The 13,123-nt window shown below is 32.7% G+C and overlaps 1 long non-coding RNA gene across 1 annotated transcript; it reads left to right on the top strand.

Moving 5' to 3' along the window:
* The first annotated feature begins 12,082 nt into the window (after positions 1-12,082).
* On the top strand, positions 12,083-12,774 carry LOC126968618 (uncharacterized). Its single transcript, XR_007730266.1, has 3 exons — positions 12,083-12,129; positions 12,338-12,418; positions 12,710-12,774. It is a non-coding gene; the product is annotated as an uncharacterized LOC126968618 (long non-coding RNA).
* The last annotated feature ends 349 nt before the right edge of the window (positions 12,775-13,123 follow it).

Genomic DNA, 13,123 nt, shown 5'->3' with positions numbered 1-13,123 from the left:
TTTGGGATTTTTCAAGAATCTCGAGCCGCACTGCATTGTTATGGGCAGGGCGTATCAACTATCATCAGCCGAACGTCCTACTCGTCTAGTTCCATGCTTTGATAAAAAAATTGAAATATAATTTACATTGATTGATAAATGAACAGAGGTTCTTGAGAAATGATCTTAAAAATCATCGTAATACTTATAATTCGTAGTATGAGCATTATTCATATTTTTGAAGTGAAAACTTCGTTAACGTCGTTGAGCACTTTTCTTGGGACGGGTATAAAATGTTAACTCGCGTCAGAAGACGTGACCTGATCGAAAATTCCTAAGACATTCGTTGAAATTATGGATGAGATTGAAATTATTTTTTTTTTGTAAATAATTGTTATAGTTCCGAAGTGTAAAATTTTTAATGTAATATTAATAGTCTTTTTTGTGTACGAATGCTCTCAAAAATAATATTGTATTAAACCACATAAATGCTATTTTACTTTATTACTTTTATACTGATTAATAAAGCAACTCGTGCGAAATTATTCCCTAATCATTCCAAAATATTCAAAAATACCGGGACTCCCAGAGTTCAACCCATTTTTTTATAGGTATACATTTTAATTTTTAAGAAGTTTTTATTACCACACCAATATCAAAGGAAGATAACGCTTAATACTAATTTTATTATCTGTCGTCTATCTCACATTCAAACTCTCAAACTCTTGTTTGATATTGTTACAGACTTAGATAATTTATGCGTCTAGATAGAGCCTTTTGCTGTTAGGCAACGCATGACTACATGCTATTTTTACTACTTTTGTGTAATGACAGCTAAGTCTTAACCTCGCAAAACGCCAGTCACTTTGTTTTAGCGTGAGTGCATTGCTGAAAAAAGGAGCTCACAGATAGCTGCCTTTTTTTTCAACCCGTTCACACATGTCTCAGTCTTTCCAGACGTAAAAATTATATAAGTAATTATCGGAAACTATGATTATATTTTTATTCATTTTAATTACATTATATTAACAAATATATTGAAAACAGTATTTATACATACTTATACATAAAAATCTGTTAGACTAGTTGCAAAATATCGTGGTTGCCAACAAGCTGCCAATAAGCGACAGTGATATCCAACTATCAAAATGATAGGTCTCGTATCACCTTACACAACGACCCGAGGCGATGAGTCGTGCAACAGAACACCAATCATTTACCTCCTGTCCACTATCGGCGATGATCGTTACTTGTATGATCGTCGGTTATCGGCAAGTAAATCGTTGATCATCGTGTAAGCATCGTCCGTGATCATTTATTAAGTGGCAGTCCTTCAAGATAGACATGGAGTTTATCGCTGCTGCTACCATTCAACTAATTTCAGTATACAAAATTTATGTTTGGGATTCCATATTATTGGGTACTTCTGATAAAGTTCAATGAATTAAAATGCTTCTTCATTTGACCACCCAGTATTCCAATGAATACTGTGGGTGGTCGGTACGGCTTTGCTCACTGTCCAGTGTCCTCCAGTAAATGAATGACCGGCGATCTTGTGGGTGCGCCCACGAAACAACACGAGAATTCTCTTTGATGGGTGCCCAAAAAGCGACAAGTCACCGATCGCCGCGATAACTATGACGATTGTAGACGATTAGAATAATAAGCCAATAACCCTCCACACGATCGTGCTCGCGTGTAATCGAACGCCGATTTTGAAGAGACGCCATATGACTAAAGCTGCAATTAGTGCTCGACCGACGGTTAGCGCAAACGTCAGTCGAGCGTAGCTATAACTATGAAAAGATATGAACGTATTCAGTCCAGCACTGATGAATTGCTAGGCGCGTAGAGCTACGTCACGCTAACGAGAATCGTCGGTTGAGCTCGTCGGTTCGGCGAATGTGGTTTCGCTGACGCGCTTAGCTACGCTTGACCGACGTCAGCGCTGACCGTCGGTCAAGCACTAAATGCAACCTTAAGATGAAATATGTCAATTAATTAAAAATGTCCGGAAACTAATATCCTTGAAACCTGAACTCATAAGAAGGTATTCGTCATTTAAAAAGAAATAAGTGTGGGGGAAGTAATTATTTCGAGGACTTTACTTGCATTGGCAAAGGCAAAGGCAATACTGAGAAATTAAAAAACTAAAATTTAACTTTTACAAAAATATAATGTAACAGACATACAGTCGGATAGATCCAATAAGGTTCCGTTTTATTCTTTTAAGGTACTGAACCCCTTAAAATGTATACAAGTATACAGTTATTATGATCAAAAAATGTAGTTTTTGTCTGAAATTGTCGCTAAAGAGATCTAAATATCATTTAAAATTATTGAGTTGTAAGGGTCCTCCAATATAAGTATTCTAAACCGGTAAATAGAAAAAAGAAGTTTTGATTTCGAGTATTACGTTGAGGTTCATGAAATGTTAAACTATTTAATATTATCTCAGTGAATCTTTATTAATAATGAGAATTTAATTAACCTTTTATATTATTTTGCTGATTGTAAACATTAAATTAGTATTAATACCAAAGAAAATCCTTTAAACAACTGGCTATACTGCCAAAAGCAGGACACTATATAACTTGAATTTCAGTTGTTAGATGTTAAGACGTTTTCAGCAAAGTAAACAGGCTGGATTTATTCAGAGGAACAGCGAACAGAAAACAATAATGTTCAGTTCGTTAAACACGTGCTTCAACTCATTTCATATTCCACCAGAACGTTTGTTGGCTGGAAGATTGTTTTGACTTTGTATCTATGTCAATAGTTTTGTTATATATTAAATACATAGTATATATAATCTTAGATATTTATATATATATAAATATAAATCTAGTGTTCTGATGTTTGTTCCCAGTGAACTCCAAAAGTAATGAACGGATTTTAATGGGAATTGCTTCATGGAGTGCAGTTTAATCAAACTTGAGAGATAGGATAGTTTTTTTTTTCGATTAGGGACCCATAATTATATTAATTTCCAATATTTGTTTTGTATGGACATATTTTCTATAAAAATTATTGACGCAGGGTTTGAAAAAACGGTTTCTGCTGTGAAAAAATTTCATTATAACAAAAGGGAGCATATTTTACGAAATAATTCTTCATGTTATGAAATATTATTGACAAATTCATAAAAAAAATGTCAATAATGTTTTTATTTATTATTATGTACAGAAAGACGTCTATCGGGTCAGCAAGTAATCTATATAACAGAGGCGTTGTATTTAAATTTGTAAAGTCATATATAAATAAAAATAATTGTTACGTTAATTTACCTAGGGTTAAGTGGTAGTATATCACAAAATCACCTATAATGGTAGCACACTGCGATACAATTGACTTTGACAAGTGACAGTGTTTGCTTCCAAGTCAAATAAACTTCATTCCATTAGTTTAAAGCGTTTAACACGTTACGTTATATTATTTATTTATTTGTTTACATGACATTGCTGGATATCTACATCGAGTTATACGAAAGTTTTGGCATTTAAATAGCATCACGGATTTATTAAAAATATTGTGGTTTTAATTTACAAATATAAAGGCACGTTTCAATAACCCCTGCTAATATTAAAAATGTGATAGGATGTTTTTTTGTTACGGTTTCACGTCTAAACCACTCAACCGATTTCGATGAAATATTTTAATTTTTTGTAGCGAAAAACAAATGGACGGTTTGAAATAAGGGATGAAAGTTTGCATGGGAATTCGTCATTTTCGGAGATAATACCATTAAGCTTTGTATTTAGGCACTTGCTAAGAAGTAATTATAAAAATTTGTTCCAGCATTTTTGATATTAAGTCCTACATGGGAGATGAAGTAGGAGATTAAAGTTCGCAGGGAAATACTATTAAAGAGACTGTCCACAATGACAAGGAATATCCGCTGTATTGTAGAAGAGCACCGCGCCGGCCGTGTAGAGTAGAGTAGAGTAAGAGTAGTTTGACAAAATCACGGGTAAAATTTAGTCAATAGAATAATTTTTAATTATATATTAATAGAATTATTGAACACGCTATCAAAGTATTAAAGATTTCGTAATGGATATAAAAGACGAACACACGACGTCGATAGCTAAAATTGTTTACACAGTTTAGTTTTATTGGATTTTCAAAGTTAATTTCTTAGCTGAAGCTGTTTGTTTAGTGAGCTTTTGATCGCGAGAGATCGTGTCAGTAAAACGTTCGATACATACATTATCCCGGCGTGGGTCTCAATGGATAATTAAATTTGTTTGTTTGCGAAGGGTTACTATACTAACACAACATAGTGTTAAGCCAACATAGTGACGGCAAAGCACACAATTTTATCATAAAACTATATGCATAGTATGTTTTTGCTAGCTTCTCTATCAGAATTTTGTCTTGAATACTAACCGTGTAAAAGGAAAACTAATCTGAATCTATTATTAATATAATACGTACTCACGAATATTATGGACAGAAGAAGTGTGTTTGTTTATAAGTTTGATTTTGAATGTAGATGTTTTGCACCAATTATTTGGAGTCACGCATCGTTCATAAATTTTGTATTCAAATTTGATTTGTGTAATTAATCCCAGAAGTGAGGGTTATCACTTAAAACAATAACAAACTATTTAAATTACATTAAAATTGAAATATGCAGATTTCCTTAGAGGAGATCTGGGGGGAAACTCTAAGGTTACTCTCTTTTCAAAATAACTTAGGTATTACAGTTTTTCATTTTCATTTCAATCACAATATATGCAAAGAGATGCAACAAAATAATATGAATAACTTGATAATAAGCGCTATTTATGTTAATAAATACAAAGCAATAACAATTAATCAATTAATTTGACGATGCAGCCGAATGGTTAGTGAACCTGACTACCAAGGTAGAAATCCCGGGTTCGAATCCCGGTAGGTGCAATCATGTATATGATGATATTCAATAAACATCCATATGGATGTTTATTTCCGAGTCATGGATATTTAAATCTATTAATGTATATTTAAGTAACGATATTGTATTAAATATATTATCGATGTCTTGTACCCATAGTACTGGCTATGCCTAGTTTGGGGTAAGATAATTTGTGTAAAAGTGTGTCAATATTATTATTATTTATTATAATATCTGTAGTTCACAAAAAAATGTATTCACTTTCTTTTCGTCAATTTTTATCCGAAATAATCGTTTATATCTGAGAAACAAGAAACAGTTGCTGAGTATTTATAGCAACTAGCTATGTTTAATTTAAGTCTATTTTCAAACGATTAAATTAGTGGCAGTTTTAAATCACTCAGCGAACATTTTGGTACGGCAATAAATTACCAGATATCATCGAGATATAATACCAGACAGAGTCTGCGACGGTTTTGAGAGATAAGGCACGACCTTTAGACGTCAAGATAATGCTTTATACCAGCGAATCTCTTAAAGGTTCCATTATATAGAAGTAAGCAACTTCAATTATGATCGGTTTAATTTTCTCTTTTGTTTGTCAGTAATATTTGAACGGCAGAGAGATATCATATTTATTGAGTCAGTAAATTTGTCAAATAATCATTCATCAATTCGGCCGGAGGACGCCACGACGATCGGTCTTGTGCTGCCCTTATCCAACCTACTACAGCGATCTTGACCAGATCGTCGGTCCATCTTGTGGGGGGTCTACCAACACTGCATCTTCCGGTACGTGGTCGCCATTCCAGGACTTTACTGCTTCAACGGTCATCTGTCCGTGGAACTATGTGCCCTATCCACTGCCTTTTCAGTTTCACAACCATCTGGGCTATATTTCCTCATTTCTGGTTCGATCTCGTAGGGAAACTCCGAGCATAGCTCTTTCCATTGCCCTCTGTGCGACAATGAGTTGAGCAATAAGTCAAATAATAGTATATTTTAACACCAACGTAGGTTGTTTTGAATAAGAATATTGATATTATAATATTACATTGCATTGTTACATTACTATAATATCTTACATACTAATTACAGTGGAGAGTTTGTAATTTGAATTTTCAACAAAAACAATGCTAAAATTTCAAAGTTCTAAAAGTTTTCTAATGATTCTGTTTATTAATGTTATTCTGGTAACTTTCATATTAATTTGATTAACAATTAATATCATTGTTTTTGTTTATCAAAATACTTTTCTGTCCTGATTATTATCATTACACTTCTACATATCACATCATATTATGATTGATTATATTGGAGATTGAAGCACTTGCATCAGCATAATATGCTCAGAAGCACGCCCTTATAATAATCACACTCTTTGTGGTGAGGAGATTTGGGCAAACGATTATAAAAACTCTCCTTTGCATAATTTGTGTTATTATTGTATCTAAATCACGTCCTCAAGGCCTAAAGCCTTTAAAAGGTGCAGGATCCTTAAAGTGCTCACTGAGGTAGGTGATATTAACTTAATAATATGCAAAACTTGTTCTCTGGAAAAATGTGTTTGTTGTACATATACAAAAAATAGCAACTAATGAGGAGACGCCGTAGCGCTTTGGGCGATATGTCGCGACGAAGCGTAGCGTGTCTACGCAATTCGTAGCCAGGTGTAAGGGTGCATTTATACTAAATGCAAATATTATTTTAATTCAAATATATGCATAGTGCTTTGAAGAATCAACGATGACAAGTATAACTATGAATATAATATTAATTCACCCAACCCAAGTTATTGTTTTTTGTAAGAAAAATTGACGAGATGACCAATAAGTTCCCCTCGGTATGTGCCGCTGGGGAACCTTTAGTTGTAGTCAAATTTCTGTGTGGCATCATAATTACCATATTCACTTTGAGACATAGGTGGACGGTGAACTTATGATGTCAGTGGGTAGCAGGGAAGAGCAACGCGTGAGACTGCCGTACAGTCCCGCACGAAGTTGTCGGACTATAGCAAAGACGCCCCGCAAACTGAAACATTATAATGTTTGCACCAAAAGGCGCGACATCGTACTTACCTAGCCCACGTCATGCAATGAAGCCTCCGATTGCTAGTGAATGTGAGCCTAGATATCAGAATTGTTGTAATTTTTATCTTTTCGAATTTCATTTAGAGTGCACAACTCTTCATGCGATTTTAGAAAACTGATGTTATTGGGATGGTTCTTACCTATAAGTAAAAGACATTGTTTGGACTTCTTTGAATTTAAAATTTTTAATTGATTTGTGAGTCAAATATTGTTCATCTCATAAATTAATTAAATGACAATCGGTTCGATAAGGTAATATAAGGTAAGTAACAAGAAAATTTATTTAAATTGAAGGCGTAGTGTAAACGCACTCTAATATAATATTCCGCTCGGTGATTCGTGTGGGTGAGAAATGGTTCCCTCGCGTTACTGTGACAGGGCCGCCGATTTTTCTCCAGAGATATGCTCGAGTTTATCTTGCAGTAAAACGATAACGCTAAGGGACGTGGCGTCAGCTGTTTATCCTTTAACGACGTATGCCTCTTGGCAATTAGTGTGTGCTTATGTTAGATACCGGTAGGTGAAGGTACACAGTTACTGACATAATAGATAATGATTGAAGTACAGATAACAAGACAAGTATTTACATTTAAGTACAGATAGCATATTTACATTTAATTTGTTTGTGCCGATCTTGTTCGATGCCTCAGACTTGACAAGAACTGAAATGTTGTGATAAATAAATTTGTTGTTACTTGTTAATGGTGGTGCACGCTGTTATTCAAGCCGGGAATATATCGGCTTATTGTTTAATTGTATTATTATTATTATTTCATTCTTATATTATTATAATCCACTTTTGTGTAATTAAGTTGTGCTAGTTCATGTAATTATTATAATAATTCGTACATATTTCATTTTTTCTTGTTGTAATTATTCAATGACCAATTCCTACTACATTGTGGAATTAAAATCGAAAACTGTCGCTTTAAGGTTCCATTTTCGAATGCGACATGCGTTATCGGTTCGGTTGAAAGAGACAAACGGTCCGAAAGCAATTGACGTACCATAGAGTTTTTTTTTCAATTTTTAATGTTATTTATATTAGTCAATTGAGTGGAAATGTTTTAGTAAAATATAGTACACACCTATTAATATCTAATAATTCTCTATATATGTATATTATTATTTTAATATTTGAAAATATTCAATAAAATATAAGTAATTGTGGTGGTTGCGGTAGGATGGTGGTAACAAAAAGTTTTTGAATTTGGTTATTGATAACTTTTTTATCCGTCTTGTTTGAATAATTGTTGTTGTTAGAATTGAAAATTGTATAAAAGGTGTATCTAAAAACTTAAGACGTTTCCTTTGTAAGTCATAGATTTCATCGCCAATTACATCCCTTTCGAATGTAAAAAAAATATGGATTGCACTCCGGGAGTGCCGGCAGAAGTGAAAACTTGATCATCAACGTTGTGAATTTTTGAATATTTTGGAATGGTTAGGGATAAATTCGCACAAATTGCTTTATTTATCCGAATAGAATTACTAGCATTTATGTGGTTAAATAAAATATTCATTTATTGCGCTATCATTAATAACTATGACAATGATTTTACATTAAAGAGTATCTCAGAAAAATAAACTTTCTTCCATTTTAAACTGTAAAAATATTTCACGGCTGAGATTCGATCCTTCGATCGGTGTTTGGGCTTCGCAATCACAATGATTCAAACACTGGTCCAATGATCATTAAGTTGAAATAACCGAACTATAGTTGGTTAGAAGTTAAAATCTTTCATCCATAATCTCATCGACTGCCTTACGAAATATCAATCAGGCCACGTGTCCTGACGCGAGTTTACTATTTTAAACCCATCCCAAGAAAAGTGATCAAAGCCGCTAAGGAAGTTTTCACTTCAAAAAAATTCTTAAGAAGCCTATTAACGGTAGAGTTTTACAATATAATTTTGTTTAGTAACAAATATAAAAAGTACAGAATACACATGATAACTTCCTATTTACTATTCCTGAAGTCGCTTAACATAATTCACTTTTCAGTAAACTTTTACGCTGCCCAGACTTTCAGTGTTCTGAAGTAAATGTTCTTAAAAAATACTTTCAGCTAACGTTGTTAAAATCTTGCGAAAATTGTATTACTTAGAGGACATCACACAATTCCCTAATGGAAGTAAAGAGGAAATTTTGAGAGGCGCTTTAGCAGAAAACGCTAAATTCTACGCTATATTTTTTGTTTTTGGTTAAATTAAGAATGCAAATGAAGCACTTAAAAGTAAACACTTGTATTCCATATTAACACTATACCTATAACTATATTTACAATACTATGATTTGTTGAAAAGAAAACGTCGCAAACTGAGCCAGCCACTGACGGCCGTTCCCAATCTTCTTATATATACTTGAGATAAAAATCGTAACTATCGTTGACTTTTCTGTCCCAATAAACTTATGGACGGTAACTTATCTTATCCGTACACGCTGTCTGTCAACGGGATGCCGTATAGCTTATCAGCGATAGAAGTTATAATATAAGGCGATAAGAATGACTCATCGGGTTTCTTGGGACAGCTTCAGATTATTGACAGCTAATTACTGACAGTAGAAAATAGTAATGATCTCTATCTGTAGATAGTATATTGGGAACGGCCGTGAGCTTCCCAAATCAGCAGTGCGCCAGGGCACTAGACTTTTCAGACACATTAAAGCCGATTCTGCCGTACGGCATCCTACTCCCTGACCAATTTTTGACCCTGTTTTGTTTTTAAGTTGGTTGATTTTGTGTTATCTTATAGCTTGTTTCAATAGCTTTCTCATACATTCACTCAAATAATAATAATTGTGAGCAATCTATTCCTACACGTAATATAATACGCATTGATAGAATGCTGCGCGAGCGCCAATACCACGCGATCAGTGTTTCTTGGAACGGAGAGGTTAAACAAGTACATATATTAAATTATACATTTAAGTTTATAATATATTAGTTAGAGCATTAATTTCTCGCCACGTTAATTTACTACCTAAAATATGTTTTGTTTAGGGCCTAACGGAGTACCAACAAACCAGCAAAGATACTGAGCTAGGACCATTTTTGTAACGTATAGGTAGTATTTGTTTCAGATTTTGTTTGTTCTTTTTTTGTTTATTGTTTACCTTTTTCATAAGTTTTTCTTTACTTATTTGTATTTATGTGTATTATACGTTTCAAATAAACATTTTTTTGATTTGAGTAACGTATCGTTATAAAATCTTGTGTGCTTTGTTCAACTCGCAGGTTGTGGCTTCATCTACAGGATCTACTTTACAGTTGATAACCTGCCCAACCCCAATATTTGCATATTAGGAATTTTTGTTTTTCAAAAATTTATTTGTGTATTAATCCTAGAAGTGAGGGTTATCACTTTATAAACATAGCATATTGTTTAGATTTATAAGAGCGACATCTCTAGTTAATTTCCTAATATGCAAATATTAGGGTTTAGTAGGTTATCAACTGTAAAGTAGACCCTGTAGATGAAGCCATAACCTGAGATTTTTGGATTTTTCATTTCATTTCAAATATGTCGGTCTTATATCTTACATATTTGTGTCATTTGGGAGATGATTTTCAGAGACGCGGAGAATGTACAAAGTACTATATACGCTCTTCAATAGAACAACTGTAAACTCAAGCGCTGGCATCCCTTTCCTTTGAAGCATTTGAGTAGATTTAACAAATAACAAAAAACCGACTTCAAAAACTAAAAAGTATAAATTAACTTTATAAAGATTAAATTTAATATAACTCTTATGCAAACCTTTAATAAACATGCAAAGCCTTAAATAACTTCTAATATTAATAAAATACTATTATTAGTTGATAGGTTTGAAGTAGGTGCCAAACCCTAAACAAAATAAACCTTAAAATTGAAAACAGCTTTACTAACTGTAATGAATGAAACTAATTAAAATAAACCAAAGAAGAATCACCTAAATCGGATCATAATTCTCAACGTAATAAGTTTAATAAAAAAAAAAAACAATCCAATTGAGAGAGTTAAAAATTAAATTACTCAAATCCATACTTAATATGTCCATTTGGGAATAATAAGCGGTGTATTCAAAGGAATTGTTCGACACAAAAGGCGAGATTTGGTCCTTATCATTTATATTAATATGTAGCAATGAAAACCGCGATACACAACAAAGTTCTTGCTGCATACAACCACTTTGAGGCATTAGCTGGTAATACGAATACATGAGACTTAGGGACCTCCAATAGTATACTCTCGCCTCAAAGACTGGCGAATTTCAAAGACCTCTTATTTTAGAGATGTCACATATCAAACAAATTTTATTAACTTACCCGTTTGATCTAGTATATTAGAAATGAAATTATTAATTAATTAATTAATTTTATCAAAAATAATTCTAAGGGAATCAATTTTGAGAAAATAAATACCTTTTTTATTAGTATGAGTCCAAATGCAAAGTTAAGGGGCGTCTACGACCAAAAAGCCGCGCTAGCCGTTTTTTAGGCAGTTTTTTGGAGCTGTCTACTTGTTATTTAAAAGAAATATCAACTAATAAAAAATACATTCAATTTCTGCGTAATCTTGACTCCACTATTGTAGTTTTCTTTTTTTTTTTAATGAAGTACTTTTTTAATTAATTTCCTTACAACGAAACCAGAGATATGAGAAATAATGATTGATATCGTGCGTCTCCTCGTGAAGTAAACATAATTTTATTTTGCTACTAACACTAATGGATAGACAATTTAATAATCAACATTTTGCAAAAAAAAAATTTTTCCAAAGACCAAAATTTGAGTTTTTTAAGATTTTATTCTAAAATTTGGGCGTATTCACTCAAGGTGTAACTCATGCGCCGGGGATCGGGATTCAGTCTGCCGCAAGGTCTCGAGGGTGGAACTCGTGCTGTTTGTTACCGCGTCGGCTATCGCACTTGCTCACTCACGAGTCACATGACACGTCACATTATTTGAAGATAATAACATTAGCTTATTGTGTTTGATATTTACGTTTGTTTAGTTTATAGCTTTTTTGTGTTAGCATAGACCTATTGTGTTATTTATTGCGAAAGGACGCTTTGTGTGTAAAAGAACTATTGAGTATTGCGAAAAGACGCTACTGTTTCTTAAACACTCAAAATGGCAAAATACAAGAAAATTGTGCGACAAGGACGTGCAAAAGTAGCAAAGATGATTGAAGCTCGGTAAGCTGTCTTTTAGTTATATTCGAAATAACATTGAAATTATTTGTCAGTAATTATGTATCGTATATTTTTAAATACATAGGTACTTTATTTAGAATATGTTTTTTAAGTATTAAAGTATTGTAATAATTTATTTATTATTATATATATTATAATACAATAATAAATATAAACAAAGCAATTTATTTATCAGTCATTTTTTTTGTAGCCGGGCTAAAAGAAATAGACAAAATAGTGACGAAACGCCAACCACTTCTAAAGATGCTCAACAAAATTACTTTGATAGCAGGTATGTATCTAACTACTATAAACATACTAAGTACTTCTCTAAGATATAATAATTAGTAAAGTGATAACATGTCATCATTGTCATTTAATATTTATTTGTTTAAACAAATAAAAATGAATCTTTGCACAAATCTTCGATCATGCGTGCTCCATAGAGTTATGAAACTACAGACATGAACATACATACATAAAATTGATTCGGTTCCTACGTGGTTCAGCGCTTGTTATGTAACTATTTTCGTATGTAAATTTTAGAGATTTATTGTATTTTTAAGTAAATTATCTTTTTTAGGTTAAAAGATAACCAAAGTGATGAACAACCACCAATAATGGATATTTCTAATATACAACCTATGGAAATAAGCAATAATGAGTAAGTATTTTATAATCCTTTTCTCTATATCTTAATTATTTACAAATGATTATCAAATTACTTTGATATATATATATATATTTAATTGAAATTGTGAAAGTATTAAATAGTCGGGTGCTGCAGAGCTGGAATACTTCAGAAAAAAATTCTCGTATTTGCATAAAAAATACTTTGAACTTCCAAATTATTTTTTTTTAGTCGCAGAAACGATTGTGCTCCTTATTTATATTTTTCTGTGCAAGTATTTTCAACTCTGGAAGCCGAAGGCGCCGGGCTTTTTTAAATTTTGCAATATCATCGTATTTGATATTATCATCACTATGCTAATCACCC

This window comes from Leptidea sinapis, chromosome 16 (assembly GCF_905404315.1).
Source record: "Leptidea sinapis chromosome 16, ilLepSina1.1, whole genome shotgun sequence".
Classification (NCBI taxonomy): domain Eukaryota; kingdom Metazoa; phylum Arthropoda; class Insecta; order Lepidoptera; family Pieridae; genus Leptidea; species Leptidea sinapis.
Note: the sequence above shows the minus strand (reverse complement) of the source record. Positions and strands in the feature narration are given on the sequence as shown.